Source organism: Callithrix jacchus, chromosome X (assembly GCF_049354715.1).
Source record: "Callithrix jacchus isolate 240 chromosome X, calJac240_pri, whole genome shotgun sequence".
NCBI classification, from domain to species: Eukaryota; Metazoa; Chordata; class Mammalia; order Primates; family Cebidae; genus Callithrix; species Callithrix jacchus.
The window spans coordinates 6,715,597-6,735,239 of record NC_133524.1 but is presented as its reverse complement, the minus strand read 5'-3'; positions in this window follow the sequence as shown (position 1 = coordinate 6,735,239).

Genomic DNA, 19,643 nt, shown 5'->3' with positions numbered 1-19,643 from the left:
CTATACAAAAAAAGTGGGGTGCGGATTTGGGCTTCTTGGGGCAATAAATGGTGGAAAGGTGATTAGGAAACATGTGGTAGTTAAGAATTGTTTAGTAAGGTTTATTACACCTAACTAAACCACTCGTGGGAAAGGGGAACCCCTTTACAAATAGAAATTTACATCAACTTAAAAAGTGAAATGCCGTGATTTTAAGAGGGAGAGCAGAGAAGTCTTTCTGTATCTGTTGCTTATCATGTACAGTCAGCTAAAAAATAATCATAATGCCAAAATGGCATATTTGGGGTAGCATATTCAAATCCCCTTCCCTATCTATCTATCTATCTATCATCTATCTATCATCTATCTGTTTTTATCTATCATCTATTACCTATCATTTATGGCAGTCTTCCATCTCTATTATCTATCATCTATTACCTATGTATTATCTATTATCTATATATCATCCATATCTATCATTATCTATCTCTATTTATCATCTATCTCTATCATCCATCAATCTTGTATCTCTATCTCTCTATCACTTATCTCTATCATTCATCTTTCTATTATCTAACATCTGTATCTATCAATCATGTGTCTACCTTTCCATCCTATCAATCATCTATCTATCTCTAATTCCAAAATTTCAGCTCTCCGCAATATACTTTCATATCTATCTATACATATATAAAAATTTTCAGAATGTTTGCAACATGACTCTCAGTAAATACAGTGAGACTTATCAGTGTCTGCAGAGTTAAGAACTTACCCAATAGTGAAAAGAGTTAAAAAACATAAAAGCAAACAAACCCGAAATTTTTATTCTCTAACTTCCAGTGCAATGTTTTTATTATACCTGTTTTATTTACTATTTTGAATTTTTAGAGTTAAAAAAATTGCTTTCTCAGTCTTCACTGAATTTTAAATAAATAATCCATTTTGAATTCGCATCTTCAATTTGTTTCCAGGCAAAAATCTCCCCTCTCCAAAGGAGAAAAGAACAGAGAGATACAGAGAAAAAGGAAGAGATGCACACTTTTTTACAGAACATAATTTGTTCTGTAACTGTGTAGACCAAGGAGATGACAGAAATTGCAAACCATTTCTAATCAGGTTAGAAGTAGCATAGAACTCAAGGAAGATCTGAGTGCTGGTATGTTAATCCTCCTGAATCCTGGAGGCCTTGTTATTTAAGGTTGCCTCTACTTGATCTCTGTACCTCCTGCTGAGTTTGCTTTTGGTGGATTATGTGAATCAAGACAGTGCAGGGGCTCATTGTTATGGCTTTTTCTTCTTAGCATCACTTGAGTCTTTTCTCCCAATTGAAGTTGAAAAGGCTATCCTTTTTGGTGCAGAAGAAAGAAGCTGTAGATTGTCCTGAGAAGGCGAACATGCTTATGGTGACACCATAGTCTTATTCCACCAGTCGGGCAATGCAGTCCAAGGTAACACAGGTTAAATGAAAACTCTGTATTTTACATCTACAACCTAAAACTACTCTGATAAGGGAATTCTGAGACTTCTTTTATAGTATGAATGACTCACTGATATCCTGAAACAAACATAATCATAGCTCTTGAATGGGAAAACAGCATTTTTTTTTTTGGATCTGGAGGGAAATTTTTGGATAAATTTGTATTACTCGTTTTGAATAAACATGTTTTGTTCTTGACTTTTTAGCCTTTTACGAGATTTTGAAACAAAATATAAGTAGATTTTGTTTCTTATTCTTAAATTGATAGTAACTTCAATAAGATAATTAGCTGTCATGCATTTGAGAAATGTTTATTTTATATAAGAAATAAATTTATTTTATACGTTTTCCTCACGTTTCGCATATTTTTGTGTCTAAGTATATTAAAATTCCATGCTAATGAAATGCACAAATCTTAAGTGTACAATTCGGTGCATTTTGATAAATGCTTACTGTCATGTAGCCAGCATTTTAATTAAAATGTAGAACAGTTCCGTGACCATAAGAAAGTTCCCTTATGGTTACTTCCAGTCTATCTCCACCACTCAACATAGGCAGCAAGGTTTCTCATTTCCATCACTGTAGATTAGATGTTTTTCTTTGAAGTTAATATGCACTCAGTAGGACCACATCTCACCTTCTATACTGTTCCATACATCAGTGGTTTGCTCTTTTTTAATGATAAGTAATATTCCATTGTATGAGTATACCACCATTTTTCTGTTGATGGTATTTGCATTATTTATAGTATTTGCTTATTAGAAATAATGTTTTTATGAATATTGCTGAAGTATTTTTGTGGACATAAAAATATTCTTTATCTCGGGTCAATACTAAGCATGAAAGTATAGATTGTAGAGTCAGTATGTGCGGATTTATAAGAAAATGGTGGTTTCCCTCAGCAATATGGGAAAGTACCAATCTTGGTAATCACCATTTTTAAAAATTTCAGTTCTTGCAGTTGGTGGGAAGTGAGGTCTTCATGGTTTTAGTGTGTATACTCTGCTGACTATCATGTTGAGCATCTTTTTTTGTATCTGTTGGCCATTTCTATACTTTCTTTAGTGGTGTCTAAAATATTTGCTCATTTTTCAGTGGATTGCTATTCTTTTTATTATTGATGTTTTAGTTTTTTATATATTTCAGATTGAAGTCCTTTATCACAAACATGTATTGCAAATATTTTCCTCTGAGTCTTTGGCTTCTTTTTGCAACTGTTTATAACAAAATTTTTGTACCTGTTTACTAACAGTATGCTTTGATTAGTAAAGAATTTACCTTTGACAAAGTCTAATATGTCTTTTTTTTCTTTTATGTTTAATTCTTTCTGTATTCTTTCTAAGAAATGTCTGCTTTGGGACAGCAATTTTATTGTCTGACTACATAGAATTTAGACGAAAAATTTATAATTAAGGGTTCAAGTGTAATACTGGGGTTCAGGGATTCAGGGTGCCCTCAGCTCCCCTGAGAGAACGTTTCTTCAGGTTCTTGGTCTCCTGCCCTCTCAAGAATGAGAGAGGGGACCACGGCGCAGTTTGCAGTAAATACTGTACTCAAAAGTGTTCGTAGAAAGTGATTTTATTTAAGAGAGAGAGAAACAAGAGAAGGCGAGAGAAAGAAACAGCTAACTCTCATATTGAGTGAGAGAATTCAGACAGATGAAATCCGGGAGAGAAAAGCAGCTTCCACATTGAGTGGAAGGGAATAGAGAGAGATGGAAGGGAGTTTAGGAGGGGAAGACAGGCTTCCATGAGAGAGTGTGGAAGGGGACCCCAGAGGGGAAATCCAGGAGAGAGAAAGACCGCTTCCACGAAGGGATTGTTCGTGGAAGGGGACCCAAACATGGAGTCCGAAGAGGTGTGGAAGAAGGGGACTTTTAACCTGAGAGGAACCCCCACCTTCTCTAAGACCCCAGGCCAATGAAAGGAGTTCCTTAGAACTTCCGCTGGAGTGATTGACTCTTAGTTTCTTACTGCTCCCGCGGAATTCAAACATAAACTGTTAAATCTCCAGGATGGAGAGAGATGGGAGGGGGCATGGTGCTAGGAACTTCTTGCCCTTAAAACTACAGCCCTTTGTGGACCCGGAAAGAGAACACATTCCCTCACAAGGATGATGCCGTATTCTAGATGAGAAAATTATAGAATAAGAAAGTTTGCCCACTGTGAAAACATGTGGAACCAAACAATAGAGCATCAAACCATATCAAATATGACTGACAAAGCTTCAGAAAAATATTTTGTCCATAAGAAATTTAAGTTTGGAAATTGATAGATCAAACTGTCAAATAATAATAAATAAAGAAGTGTAACGGCCCAATGTGGGTTCACCTTGTCCACTGCCTAGACAGAGCCGATTTGGCAAGAGAGGGAAATACAATGGAGAAAGAGTAATTCACGCAGAGCTGACTGTGTGGGAGACCGGAGTTTTATTACTCATATCAGTCTCCCCAAGCATTTGGGAACCAAGCACTGATCTTAGGTTTTACGACAGTGATGTTATTCCCAGGAGCAATTTGGGGAGGTTCAGACTCTTGCAGCCAGAGGCTGTATGACCCCTAAAGTGTAATTTCTAATCTTGTAGCTAATTTCTTAGTTCTATAAAGGCAGACTGGTCCCAGGCAAGAAGGGGCTCTTTTTGGGAAGGGGCTATTATCAATTTTGTTTCAGAGTCCAACCATGAACTGAATTTCTTCCCAATGTTAGTTCAGCCTACACCAAGGAATGAACAATGACAGCTTAAAGGTTAGAAGCAAGATGGAGTCGGTTAGATGTGATTTCTTTTAGTATCGTGATTTCCTAAGTTATAGTTTTGCAAAAGCAGTTTACGAAGTACAGATGTTATATTTTGAGCAATACGATTAGTAAGAATGTGTCATGAGATACACACTGAATTTTTCATCCACAATCTTTATAAGATATACATTTCAGAAAAATTAACCTTGACCTAGGCATAAAAGAAGTGTCAATATTTTCCAAAGAATCAGAATTGTACAACCTATGCTCTCTAGTATTAAAGAAAAATATAAAGTAATATAATAAATGAGTTTAAATGTAATAAATTCAGACAGGCAACTGCTTTATTCTTGCCATGTCAGGCTCAAATTACCAAGGTGAATTTTGCATGCCAAATTGAGCACTTGGGTTGGTTTCTCCTAATACTTATCCAAACAGAAAATGCTGGGTAAGCGTGAAACGAGTTGGTCAAACACATCAGGACAGATCTGACAGGAGAACATGTTCAGGGAAAGAAAACTGCAAAGCATGTTCCAGTGCACCGAAAGAAAACAACAAAACAAAACAATGTAGTGCTTTCACTGAGGGCCTTTGGGTTTGTAATGCAGTAAAATGTCTGGCCTATGTTAACCAAGGTTTAGATTAAATGAGAGTTATTTTCAGTATTTATATATGTGTTCTGAGAAAAAGTTTTAAATTTCCTTTTAAAAAGATAGTGCTTTTGGTTCTCTAAAAATATAGCATTATTATATACTACTTAGACATTGTGAATCTGATTAAGTATATTTTTCTCCACTTTGGCCTGTTTGAATTTTAGAAATCTTTGCTTTCAGCACTTCTGAGCCATTGCGCTAATAATACTTTACCCACCAAGAATCCATTTGCAATAATTTATTGCCACTCCTAGTCCATCCTGAAAACTGTAGAGAGAACTTATGCTTTCCACATAGACAAATGAAAATTCCTCCAGAGAGTAAATGAAAGAGAAATTACATTTAAATCACAGAAGGAGTCTGGACAAGGTTCTTCATTTAACCGGCAGAGAAAAAGAAGAATCATTTCCATTCCTGGTCTCTACTGGCCTTTCCCTTTATTTGAAATGTAAACGCTGTCATTCACATTTATCTCCTTTTGCATCTCCTCAAAGCAGTTTCCTGTTCTTTTACAGACAAACATGGCAGGCCTGAGTGTAGTTAACAATGCCAGGATTCCTGGAAAAAATTCCCAGTCTTTTGATCTGTCAACTCAGTGAAGAGATTGAGCTCCCACAGTGTGGTCAAAGTCAGGACTCTACTTGAAAGGGCCAAAAGCTACTGAAAAAAAAAAAAGAGAAAGTTTCATACAAATTAAAATGTTCTTACTAAATACATATAAATTATACTGGAAAATACATTAAATGTGAATTCAGTTCTTCAATTTTCTTCCAGATCATAATCTCAGCGTTAAAGTGTTTATAGACATGATTTGCTCTTTTTGTTTCTAATCCAGTGACAGTTGTTTAGGGTTAAAAGGCTTTTCTGCAGGTTTTGGTGTGTTTGCTGCACACAATAGCTGCAAAACTGCTGGCTATGCCTTATACGGGCGATGTCATTGTGCATTTACTGAGCATGCAAGGAGCACAGAGTACATTCTAGGAGCTGGGATCAATACTGGAGGGGCAACATCCCATGGCCCCAACTCGGGAAAACAGCTGAAAGGGTTCCAGAGAAATAGCACATGTGCACACACACACACACACACACACACACACACACACACACTGTGCAATCATGGAACGGAAAAATATAGCTCTTGAAAATTAATTACATAACTGAACATAGATTAACATCCAGGAATTATGGCTCTCATAACTAATATGAGTTCTGATAAGAATGTCTTACATGTATGTGGATTATATAGATATGTATACACATACATATATGTACATATATAATATAAACTATATATTTAGATACAAATACATATTTATACTATGTATAGTTATATATTGTATGTGTGTTGTAAATTAAAATTGAATATCAGATCTGTGTGATCTGGCATTCAGTTGTCTTTCCTACATATGAGCTCTGTAATTTTAGGCAATTTATTTACCTTTGTAATTCTCCTTTTGTGCCTAGAAAATGGAGATAGCAAATGTACTAGGGTCTTTATGTGTCACCCGAAATTCACATGTTGAAAACAATTGTGAACAATTGTGCTTTACATCCCCCTTCTCCCCCCCCCCCCCGCCACACTCCATGGGCGTGAACTTCCTCCTCTGGGCCACAGCACTCCAAAATTTAACCTGAAAGACTCGTTCAGATTAAATGACCGGAAGTGGGGGGTTGGACATATCTTATTATGCCCTCCTCCCTTGTGGAATTCAGGAAAAGCAGACCAGGATTTAATATCAACAGAGACCCTAACTCTGATAAGAAACATTTACAGTCTATTCTCTCTGAAGCCTGCTACCTGGGGCCTTCATCTGCATGATGAAACTTTGTTCGCCACAATCTCTTATTCTAAGCCAGACATTCCTTTCTATTGATAATTAAACTTTTAAATCTACCTATAACTTGGAAGGCACCCCCATCCCCCACTGCAACTTTGAGTTGTCCCACCTTTCTGGACCAAACAATGTTTATCTTAAATGTATTTGATTGATGTCTCATGTCTCCCTGAAACGTATTAAACCAAGATGTACCTCGACCATCTTGGGCGCATGTTCTCAGGGCCTCCTGAGGGCTGTGTCACAGGCCATGGTCACTCATATTTGGCTCAGAATAAATCTATTCAACTATTTAACAGAGTTTAACTCTCTTCATCAACAGCTTAAATTCATATAATGCCATAAAAACAGATCTAAAATGTGCTCTTTGTTTTATGTATATATATGTACAAATATACAGTCATGCACCATCTAATGATGTTTCAGTCAACAATAGACTGTATAGATGATTGTGGTCCCATAAGGTTATAATACCATGTTTTCACCATACTCTTCTGGGTTTAGATGTGTTTAGATACACAAATACCACCATGTTACAATTGCCTACAGTATTCAGTATAATAATATGCTGTGAAGGTTTGCAGCCTAGGAGCAGTAGACTGTACCATACAGTCTAGTTGTGTAGTAACTACACCTTCTGGGTTTGTGTAAGGACATTGTGATGTGCACGAAATCTAATGACCCACTTCTCAGAACATAGTCCCATTGTTAAGCAATGCATGACTATATATACGTATATAGTTACATGTATAAGTAAATATATATTACACATAATATATATTTATTTACACAGTATATATTTATACCACATATAGTGACTGCATATATAAATATATGTACTCATTTATATACATATATTTATATGTACTACAAAGTGCATGGTTTAAATACACTTTTATGACAGTTTATGGATTAAAACGTACGTTTTAATATTTATCACAAGTTGTAATATATATGTTTTAATATATCAAATATATACAATTATAACATAAGCAATATATAAACATGATATTTAATATAAACATTTTAACAATATTATATTATAGTTTATAAAATATATTTGTTAGTTTATATACTTACAAAAACTTCCCCTAACATATTACTTTGTCATCTATACATATGGCAAAGTAGTGTATGTTAGGTGTACTTTTACAACATCACATAGGTTAAAACAACTGTTATGCTGATTTTTCTATAAATACATAGTATTGCTGAAGATAATAAATTTCTGAAGGGGTTTTGACATATAACCTTTGAACCAATCTCCCATGGTAGATAGCCTAGGTAGTCTTTGACAACAACGTCAATTCTGATTCTCCTATTCAAGACATAGCTTGTTTTTTGAAGATGCAAATCAGGGATATATCACGAACAAAAAATAAAACTGATTGGTATGCAATTATATGTTGGAAATAAAATATTATGCAAGTTTTGCAAAGGAAAGCAATTTTTAAGAAAAGCTACTGCTGCATTTTCAAAAAGCCATGAAACTATAAGTGATACAAAATTTATAAAATTTGATATTCGTTTCTGGTAAACAACCTGCTGCCGTATATCTTATTGCATATCTACAAAGGCAAACTTTTCATGTTTTAACTTAACAGTTGCTGTAGGAGATATTTATATTTCCTTTGCTCTGTGCTTGAGAGGTGAGAGGCTTAATATGTAGAGAAGAGGCCATGCAACTTTGAGTCAGACAGATCTGGGATTCAGTGTCTTTCCTACATGTGAACTGTGTAATCTTAGGCAATTTATTTAACCTTGTAATTCTCTTTTTGTATCTAGAAAATGGAGGTAGCAAATGTATGAGGGTCTTCATGTGTCTTTCCCAATTTACATGTTGAAATTTAATTGGCCATGTGATAGTATGAAGGGGTGGAGCCTTAGGTCATGAGGGTGGAGCATCATGGATGGGATCATGACCCTTATAAAATGGCTTGAGGGAGTGGGTTTGTTCTGTCTTGTTATGAGAGGACACAGCAGGAAGGTTTTCTGTAGACACCACATGCAGGTGCCTTGATCTTGGACTGTGAAGCTTCAAGAACTGTAAGAAATAAATTTCTGTTCTTTATACATTTACGCAGTCTAAGATATTTTGTTATAGCAGCAGGAACAAACTAAGACACTATGCCTACATAGCTGGCCAATGTATAAATAAATACAATTACATACAATTGACCCATGAACAATGCAATTGTTAGGGGTCCTGATCTTCTGCACAGCTGAAAATCTGCATATAACTTCTGACTTCCCCCGAAAACTTAACTACTTACTTACAGTTTCCTGTTAGCCAGAAGCCTTACTGATAACAAACTGTTGGTTAACACATACATATGTATACATATGTGTTTATCATATGTATGTGTTAACCAACTGTGTATGTTATACATATGTGTTAACATACGTATATATTTTATGCATTCATGGCATGCCTTTCTGCATTCATGACCTGAATATATTTTATGCATTAATGACATGTCTGTTTCCTAATTTTTTCAATATTTCTAGGCCATGGAGTTTGTCTGTGGGTTTTTAAAAATGTTCACAGATCTCCAAAAAAAAAAATTCCAATATATTTATTGAAAAAAAATCTGTGTATAAGTGGACCCATGTAAGTCAAACCTAGATTGTTCTAGGGTCATCTGTATACATCTATACAATATATGATGCCACGCCTGGCACAAATGATGTATTATTTAATAAGTTCTCTGATGTAAGGTAGTGTGTTCCTTCTCTATTAATGTACTTTAAAAATGGTGAAGGCAAACCACAGAGGCCACATAAATAAAGGACGATAATGACTGATATGGTTTGGCTCTGTGTCCCCACCCAAATCTCATGTTGAATTGTAATCCCAAGTGTTGGGGGAGGAACCTGCTGGGAGGTGATTGGATCATGGGGTTAGATTTCCCCTTTGCAGTTCTAATGATAGTGAGTGAGTCCTTAAGAGATCTGGTTGTTTAAAATTGTGTCACACTGAACCCTTTCACTCTCCCCTCCTGTGCCATGGTGAGACATACTTGCTTTCCCTTTGCCTCTGCCATAAATGTACGTTTCCTGAGGTCTCCCATCCATGCTTCCTGCTCAACCTGTAGGACTGTGGGTCAATTAAATCTCTTTTCTTCACAAATTACCCTGTCACAGTTAAGTTCTTTTTTGCAGCATAAGAATGAACTAATACAATCACCAACTAGGAAAAGACCATGGCTCTTCATATGGGGCATGAACTCTTCCTGAGTGGAGCAAGTATTACCAGGCAGGAATGCAACTTTTATATTGCTTGTTCTCTGCATTTTTCAAGAACAGTCCAAAAGAAGAAAGTATGTGTAGCACAAGCACATTTGAAAATAATATGAAAATAATAGAAATATCAGCACTGCATTAAAGAAGAACTGGCCCATAAGCTACTCATTTTTGACCTGTTTTCTTCATCCACCATGTAGATGAATGGTTTTCAGCTGGGGACCAAACCTGAACTGTCGGAGGCATTTGAACTAGAATGACTCTACCTTGAATAGGGGCTGGGAAAAATAAGGCTGCCACCTACTGGGCTGCATTTTCAGGAGGTTAGGTATTCTACGTCTAATGAGATATGAGGTCAGAACAAGATACAGATCACAAAGACCTTGCTGATAAAACATGTTGTAGTAAAGAAGGCCACCCAAATCCACCAAACCAAGATGGTAACAAAAAGGGTGACCTCTGGGTACCCTCACTGCTCATTACACACTAATTATAATGCATTAGCATGTTAAAAGACACTCCCACCAGTGTCATGACAGTTTATAGATGCCATGGCAACATCAGAAAGTTACCCTATATGGTCTAAATAGGGGAGGAACCCTCAGTTTCAGGAATTGCCCACACCTTTCCTGGGAAACTCATGAATAATCCACACCTTGTTTAGCATGTAATAAAAAAATAACTACAAGTATACTCAGTCCAGCAGCTCAAGCTGCTGCTCCGCCTATGGAGTAGCCATTCTTTATTCCTTTACTTTCTTAATAAACTTGTTTTCACTTTACCCTATGGACTCATCCCAAATTCGTCTTCCATGAGGTCCAAGAACCCTCTCTTGGGATCTGGATCAGGACTCCTTTCTGGTAAGAGAACCACCACTTGCTTTTTCATGCCTCTGAACTAAGAATAATTATCACAGTTTTAAATCATTGGAGAAAATTACAAAGAAGAGTCATAACACATGGAAATTTTATGAAATTCAAATTTCATGTTCATGAATAAAGGTTTATTGGAATACAATCATTCATTCACTTTGTATTATCTGTGACTGCTCTAGTGCTACAAGAGCACAGTTGAGTAGTTGTGATAGAGACCGTATAAACCGCAAATTGAGAAATATTTATTATCTGGCTTTTTACAGAAAAAGCTTATGGACTCCCATTCTACGTGATTCTGAGGCATGTTCAAGTTTGAGAACTGTTGTTTTAAATCATGCCTTCTCTTCCATCATTGGAATATAATGTCATGGCTATGTTGAAAAGGGAAAGGGAAGGAGAAAAATTGTTTTCATTCTTCTTTGGTGTGTTAGCCCATTCTCACACTGCTATGAAGAACTGCTTGAGTCTGGGTAATTTATGAAGGAAAGAGGTTTCATTGACTCACAGTTCCCCAGAGCTGGTGAGGCCTCAGGAAACTTACAATCATGGCAGAAGGGGAAGCAAACATGTCCACTTCACTTGGTGGCAGTAAGGAGAAGTGCAGAGCAAAGTGGGGAAAAGCCCCTTGTAGAACTATCAGATCTCTTGAGAACTCCCTCACTATCACAAGAAGAGCATGGGGGAACCACCCCATCATTTAATCACCTTTCATCAGGTCCCTCCCACAACACATGGGGATTACAGTTCAGATTGCCATTCAAGATGAAATTTGGTTGGAAACACAGAGCCAGGTCATATCACTGGGTACTGGATTGTGAATCCATTTGAGCCAGATGAATTAAAAGAGCTTCAGTTTTTGCCTAAGATAGACTGAGTTCAGATTCTTCAACCCTTTCTTGGAAGTTTAAATACATTGAATTATCTTCCATTCGGATTCCCCTTCTGTAAAGACACCATGAAGGATTATTTTGAAGATTAAATGAATTATATATAAAGTTCATAACGCATTTCCTGGCATATAGTAGGTGTTTAGAAACAAGGTCATCATTTCAGTTTTAAAAGATTATTTTCATTATTTGCAGACTCTAGGAGAGTGTGAGACACCAGCAACAGACATACTGGAACTGACTCTAGACTTGAAAAAAATATTCATGGTAGCATTATATATTTAGAAAAGTACTTAGACATGGAGAGAAATGCTATATTTTCTTTTCAACTTCTAGCATCACAAAAAACTCTTATAACAGGAATAAAGGAAAATGAGCTTGTAGAGATATAGGTCTTAACTGATCATTTTACAGGTGCCTATCATATAAGGCACCTGTTTCAAGTAAGCATTTGGTCAATCTTTACTGAATGAAGAGCATGTCTATTTTTGATTGTTTTTGTGTTCTATGACACATTGTTTTATTAGTGTTCTCTTCCATTGTCATGTTCCATATCTTTCTGATTTTACCACTAGGAATTATTATCTTTTCCATCTCTCAGGACTAAACATGGTCCCTGAAAGAGACTACTTGATTGGATGAAGATGAAAATATCAGACCTCTTTCATTTATTTAATCTGCAAAACTCATAAAAAATGTGTTATTCACGACTCCTCCCTGATGGCCATGGTTATGTGGCTCCAACTAGATAGCCTTTACAGTTTTTCATTAGAACACAGCAGGGTGTTCTGCAGGCATCCAGTGATCTTCCTGGCCACAGCTGGAAGTTCTTTCCTTAGAAATGGACTTTGCCTCATTCTTGTTAATCTTTTCTAAAGTGTGAACACTTTTCTTCATGTCTGCCAATGCCTCCCTTGTTCTTTTCCCAAATGGATTTCTGTCTTTATCTATTTCCAATGATAGGTCTTAAAAATAGCCATTGGGTTAAAAATTCCTGAAGTAAAAAGAAATAGAGTGGAACGACTAGAGTTTCCAGAGAAGAAACTTTGTAAATCAGAGAGATCACTCCATCACCAACTTGAGCAAGACAAAATAGATTTCAAGTATTTCTATTTTCTCCTTTAAGTGAAATTTGGAAATTCCAACTGATTGCCTGGAAAATTCCCTCAGTATGCCACCTCCCTCAAAAGCTATTTTGAATTGGGTAGATACATAAACACCCTCTGTCTTCTGAAATTTAAGTCTGCAAGATTATTTTACAGCTACATGTATTGATAATAAAGGAGATTCTCCAGAGTGAGATACAGTAAATAAGATGGCGTTTTTCTATTTCCTTACATTTCTGTTTTCTGTTTATTTAAAGCCCATTCTGTCATTGGAATTAATGTCTATCACCCCTGCTATTTCTTCTCTGCCAATATCCCTTTTTAAAAAAATTCACTGGTGAGGTTGAGAGCGAAATGCATTTTAGGCTTAATTTAAAAAGTAGATAAAAGTCTCCAGGTGCAAATGCAAGCCTTAAATGGGAAATTCTTGGCAGGCATATATAATTTATATATAATCTAGCATCTGTAAACATAACACTAATGGACCTTACTCAATTTTCACATAAAGGGCAGATTTGAATATAGATGAAGAAAGAAAAAACATCTCTTATTTCATCTCTATTTTCATTGTCTGTAGCAGTCATCACAAATCAATCTTTTAGCTTTGCTACAGATTTTATTATTTGCCAGAGCAAAAGTTGGTCAATTTTTAATCTGATAAAAAAATTATTCCAAAAACCTAAGGATTTATTTTTAACAGAACAATAAAAATGTTTTTTGAAAGACTTTATGTATTAGTGAATGTAGCCCTGAAAAGTATATATAACCTTGAATTAATAATTTATGCTTTCTTTGCCAATGTTGATTCATTTTGTTTATATAAAAATATAATAGTTTACTCAGATTTCCTTCATTAAAGAATCATATTTTATTTAAATGAAGCATTTATGAAAATAATTGGGCTAAGAAAATGTAATGTAATAGAGGTCTAAACTGAATATTATCAGGAAGTTTACATAGCATCATGATTCATTTTGCATAAGAATTGTATAAATTGGTGAAGACATACTTATGTTTTAAAATAAATCCAACTAATTACCCCTATATACCTCACGTGGTAATGCCATTCTTATATGTGACAATCCATGCTAGGGTGAAAGGTTGTATGAGGTTTTTGTTCCTCTGTGGAGGCAAAGTTATAAGCCATAGTCAGATGAGTTCTGAAGGCAATGATTCTCACCTGTCAGTATTTAACAGTGAACAGTGTTTATTGAGTTGTTGCTGTCTTCAGTATTCTAATAGTTCTTACTCATATTATTTGAAATGCTATAGAATGAATGATTTAATCTCTTTTACCCAGCAGTATATTGCAAGATTTGGCAATTTGCCCATTATTGAAGTAGGCTGAAATTATCTTTAATTTTCTCCAACTTGCCTTTTGGTCAGCTTTTCTTCCCTTAATAAATACACAGAAAATTTTTGTCTCATAGTGTTTATATTCCTAACATGACATAAATAAGATGAATTTTATAACATAATTGTACTAAGTTATAAGTGCATGATACTGGTTCCGTTTGAAAATTATCAGTGTATTTTATTAGAGGGAAGAGCCTTAGGAGAAAGGAATTAATTAAGCCAGGTGCAGTGACTCATGCCTGTAATCCTAGCATTTTGGGAGGCTGAAGTGGGAGGATCACTTGAGTCCAGGATTTCCAGACCAGCCTGGACAACATAGCAAGAACTTGCCTCCACAGAAAGAATACAAAAATTAACTGGATATGGTGGCACATGCCTGTAGTCCTAGTTACTTGAGAGGCTGAGGTGGGAGGATTGCTTAAGCCCAGGAGGTCAAGGCTGCAGCTAGCCAAGATTGCACTACTGCACTCTAGCCTGGGCAACAGAGCAAAACCCTATGTCAAAAAAAAAGAAAGAAAGAAAGAAATTAAGTTCAGTTGGTTTTACCACATACAACAGGAAAATAAAATTCATTTAAAAAGAAATAAAGGGAGAGGAGGCATGGGTCTAAGGGTACAATGGTTCTATTAGACAAGAGGAATAAATGATAAGAACTAAGGTGATGAACATGATGTTAATTAGTTTCACTCAATCACTTCCCTGGGTATATATGCATCACAGAATCACTTTGTACTGCATAAATATATACAATAATGATTTGTCAATATCCAATAAAAATAAAGTTATACAGAAATAATTGAGGAACAATTAATTATAGTTTAATCAAAATACTATCTGATGACAGTTCTGCTTCTAGCAACATGTTGTGGCTTCAAATAATCTGACCTATAGATAATAAAGAGAAACATGTAAGCAAGAAGATTAACAACATTAGAAAGCCATGAAGAAAGTGAGGAATCTTAAATTGGGCACAAAAAGCACTGTCGGTAAAAGGAAAGGATAAACGCGTAAGGTGCACTGATCATGAAAGACCATGACGAGAGGAAAAAGGCGATGCACACAGATGATATTTGCAACCTGTTTAAATAACAAAAGTCACACATATTCTGAATATAGAAACTTCTCCTATAAATCAATAAGTAAGAGACTAACAACCCAATTGAAAAATGGGCAAAAGATTTGAACCAGCACTTTACACCTTGGATATTCAAATGCCCAATGCACACATGACATAGTTTGGATGCCCCACTCAAATCTCATGTTGAATTGTAATTCCCAGTATTGGAGGTGGGGTCTGTTGGGAGGATAGGGGTGGGACGTGGGGGTGGATCTCCCATGGCTTGGTGTTGTCCTTGCAATAGTGAGTTCTCACAAGATCCCGTTGTTTAAAAGTGTGGGGCATCTTCCTCTGCCTTGCTCCCCTTCTCACCCTATGACATGCCTGCTTCCCCTTCACCTTCTGCCGTGAGTAAAAAGCTCCCTGAGGACTCTACAGAAGCCAAGCAGAGACCAGCACCATGCTTCCTGTACATCCTGCAGAACTATGAGCCCATGAAACCTCTTTTCTTTATGCAGTCTCAGGTATTTCTTTATAGCAATGCAAGAATGGCCTAATACAACACGTGAAAATGGTACTGAAACTCATCACGCATTGGAGAAATTTGCATTAAAACCACAAGAGGGAGACATCTACACCACCACCAAAATGGCTAAAATGAGAAATATTGGCATCATCAACTGTGAGCAAACACACAGAAAAATCAGACTTCATGTACATTGCTGGAGGGATTTACCAGAAAGGGAGCATACTCTTTAGAAAATTGTTTGGCTGTGTCTTTAAAAGCTGACCATAGAATAAACTTTTGAAGAAGGTGATCATTCTTCAAAGATTCCACTGCTCAGTGTATACTAGATAGAAATGTGTACTTTTGTGTGCCAAAAGGTTGGGTCAAAATGTTCATAGCATCACTGCTATGATTTGGATCTGGACTGCCCAAATTGCATGTCACATTGTAATCCTAATGTTGGAGAAGGGGTCTGGTGGAAGGTGATTGGATTATGGAGGCAGATTTCTCATGAATGGTTTAGCTCCATCCTCTTGGTGATGTTCTCATGATAGTGAGTTAGTTCTCAGGAGATCTGATTGTTTAAAAGTGTGTAGCACCTCCCGTCTCTCTCTTTGTTGTTACTACAGCCATGTGACATGTCAGCTTTCCCTTCACCTTCTGTCATGACTGTAAGTTTCCTAAGACCTCCCCAGAAGCAGAGCAGATGCCAGCACCATGCATCCTGTACAACCTGCAGAACTGTGAGCCAATGAAACCTCATTATAAATCACGAGTCTTTAGAAATTGCTTTTTAGTATTTCATTTTTCTTTATAAATTATCCAGTCTTTAGAAATTACTTTTTAATATTTCTTTATAGCAATTCAAGAATGGCCTAATACAATCACTATACATAAAAGCCAAGAACAGGAAAAAAACCTAAAGATTTGTCAATAGTAGAATGATTAAATAAATTGAGGTGTCATTATACAACAGAAAAGTATATAGAGATAAAAAATGAATAAACTACACATTCTATACAACAATATGGCTAGGTCTCATCAGCATGATGCTAAGTGAAAGAAGCTAGACAGAATAAAAAATACTGCATTACTCCATTTATATAGAGTTTGAAAACAAACAAACAAAGCCAGGATGCAATTATTTTGGCACGGGGAGTGGTAATTATTGGAGGGGACTACAGGGCTGTACTTTGAGATGCATGCAGTGCTTCATTTTTTAACTTTAATGGTGTTTCTGTGGACATGTTTACCTGTGATCACTCACCTGTGGAGGTATGCTGTGCACACTTTTCCTCAATGTCACACATCAACAAAAACATAGCTTTTTAATGCCACTTGATTAAACCAATCACCTGTCACCATACACATTATGGACCCAAGGACTGATATTTGCATGAAATAAAATCTCACTTGCATTTCAAACCTAAGATAAACCGGAAGTTTTACAAGTTTTCTAGGAACTTCATTTTCTGCCTCTCTTCCCCTTTGTGGCCTGAATGGAATGTTCTTTGCCCTTTTAGCGTTAGGTAGTACTACAAAGATACAATGTACTTTTTTCCCCCCACAAACTGTGACTTTACACATGGTCTGATTTTCAACTCATTCCTATCCATATGGAGAGTTCTAAAACTTGATGTGCCCAGTGATTTGAAATTAGGTGGGGCAAAAGGCTAAGGAGAATATAAATGCGATCTGTTTTCTCTCATCAGATTTCCATAATGGAGATGTTTGTTTATAATGTGGTACATTTTTTTGGATGGTTAATTGAATAGAATCATTGACACTCACTCTTTTCTTAGCCTGACCACTAAAGGGAAAAAGCAAATAAGAAAGGCTGGTATTTGTGTCTATTCACAGTGACTAACGCAGTTATTTCCCTCTGAAGAGCCAATAAAATGCTGACGTTGACATTTATCACTAAATCAACTGAGTCACTTCTCTGTAAAGCTTCATTCTTTGTACAATAGAATAGCTTTTAGAGGTAAAAAATTTAAAAAAAACTACCCAGATTATACAACAATGTGGCTATGTATCAGAAACATAATGTTAAGTAAAAGGAGGCATTTAGAATAATGAATCTTGTATCATTCCATTTATATAGTTTGAAAACAGACAAACTCAATCTATAGTATTAAAATGTAACTATTTTGGCATTGAGTAGTGGTAATTATTGGAAGGGAATATGGAACTGAATTAATATGGTTTGGCTGTGTCCCCACCCAAATCTCATCTTGAATTTTAGTTCTCATAATCCTCACGAGTCGTGAGAGGGACCCAGTGGGAGGTAATTGAATCATGGGGGTGGTTATCTTCACACTGTTCTCATGATAGTGAATGAGTTTTCATGAGATCTGATTGTTTTATAAGGAGATTAATCCCCCTTAGAACTGCACTTCTCCTTGCTGCCACCATGTGAAGAAAGATGTGTTTGCTTCCCTTTCTGCCATGATTATAAGTTTCCCGAGGCCTCCTCAGCCCTGTAGAATTCCGAGTCCATTAAGCCTCTTTCCTTTATAAATTACCTAGTCTCGGATATGTACTTATAGCAGTGTGAGAATGGACTAATTAATACATGGGTGCTTGGAGATGAATACAGTGCTTAGTTTTTTTATTTTGGTTGTGGTTCTGTGGGTGTATTTTCCTGTGATCACTCATTCATCTGGACAGGTATGCTGCATACACTTTACTGATGAACATAGCTGATGTGAACATCATTAAATGGACTGAGCCAGTTCTCTCTATGACTGCATTCTAATCATCTCTCTCTTTTGGTCCATCAATTTCTTACTACAATGGTTGTTCACACACACACACACACACACACAGACACACACACACACTCATGTCTCCCATTCTCTTTATTTCACCAGGTAGAGCTTAGAATTAAACTTAATTTTTCACAATGGATTAGAAACCATGTAGGAGAAAAGACTACAAAAATGGTCTTTAAAAAATGAATTTTTTTAAAAAAGACAAAAAGACAGGAAATCAACTACTTTCACTTTTCTGTAACTTGAATTCTATCCCTGCATTTCTGTTGATTTATTCAAACCTCCAAAGTGACATGTATAATGCCATTTTTCAATAAGAAGGTCAATAGTGAGCTTTATAACTTCTACCACTGTGGGGGAAATATGTTAGAAACAATTTTGTAAAACATATGGAGAGACCACTTCAGAAAGGGCTATTTTGTTGGAAATAGCGAGCAAGGATTTAGGAAGCAGAGGTTTTTCTTAAAGCACCATTGCAAGGGATGTTCAAAGATACTGTTGCCACTAGAGACAATGGCAGTTCACTGGATGCTATACGACAAGATTTTCAAACAGCTTTGAATAATGTTTTACCAGTTAAGGTATTGTTAAATCAAAGTGCCAAGAATCACCTGATAGGGAAAAAAATGGGTCAACACTTTAAACCAGCAGAACTCAGTCATCTGTAGGAAATGACAGCTTTCTTTTGACTTAGGCTAGGAATGAAGGCATGGAACTTACGGTAGAAACAAGGCTACTGTGTATGTTTTGAGAAAGTTACATGTCCTTTGAGCTTTCATTTCTCTATCTGGAAAGTAGAAGTTATAACACTTACAGACATGGAAAGTAATTGATGTACATTAACCAAAACATCATCCTCAGCGCCCCATGGATTACTTCTGTCTAGCTGTTAGGGAGAGATGGAGGTTTCTTTTATGCCCATGACTATCCTGTCCACTCTATCATTGCTTCCTATATGTAGTGTCTATTTTTATTTTGAGACAGGGTCTTGCTATGTCACTCAGACTAGAGTGCAGTGATGCAATGACAGCTCATTGCACCTTTAACCTCCTGGGCTCGAGCAATCCTCCCGCCTCAGCTTCCAAAGTAACTGGGATTGCAGGCACATACCACCACTTCTGGCTAACTAGTTTTTTTTTTTTTTTAGAGAGAGTCTCA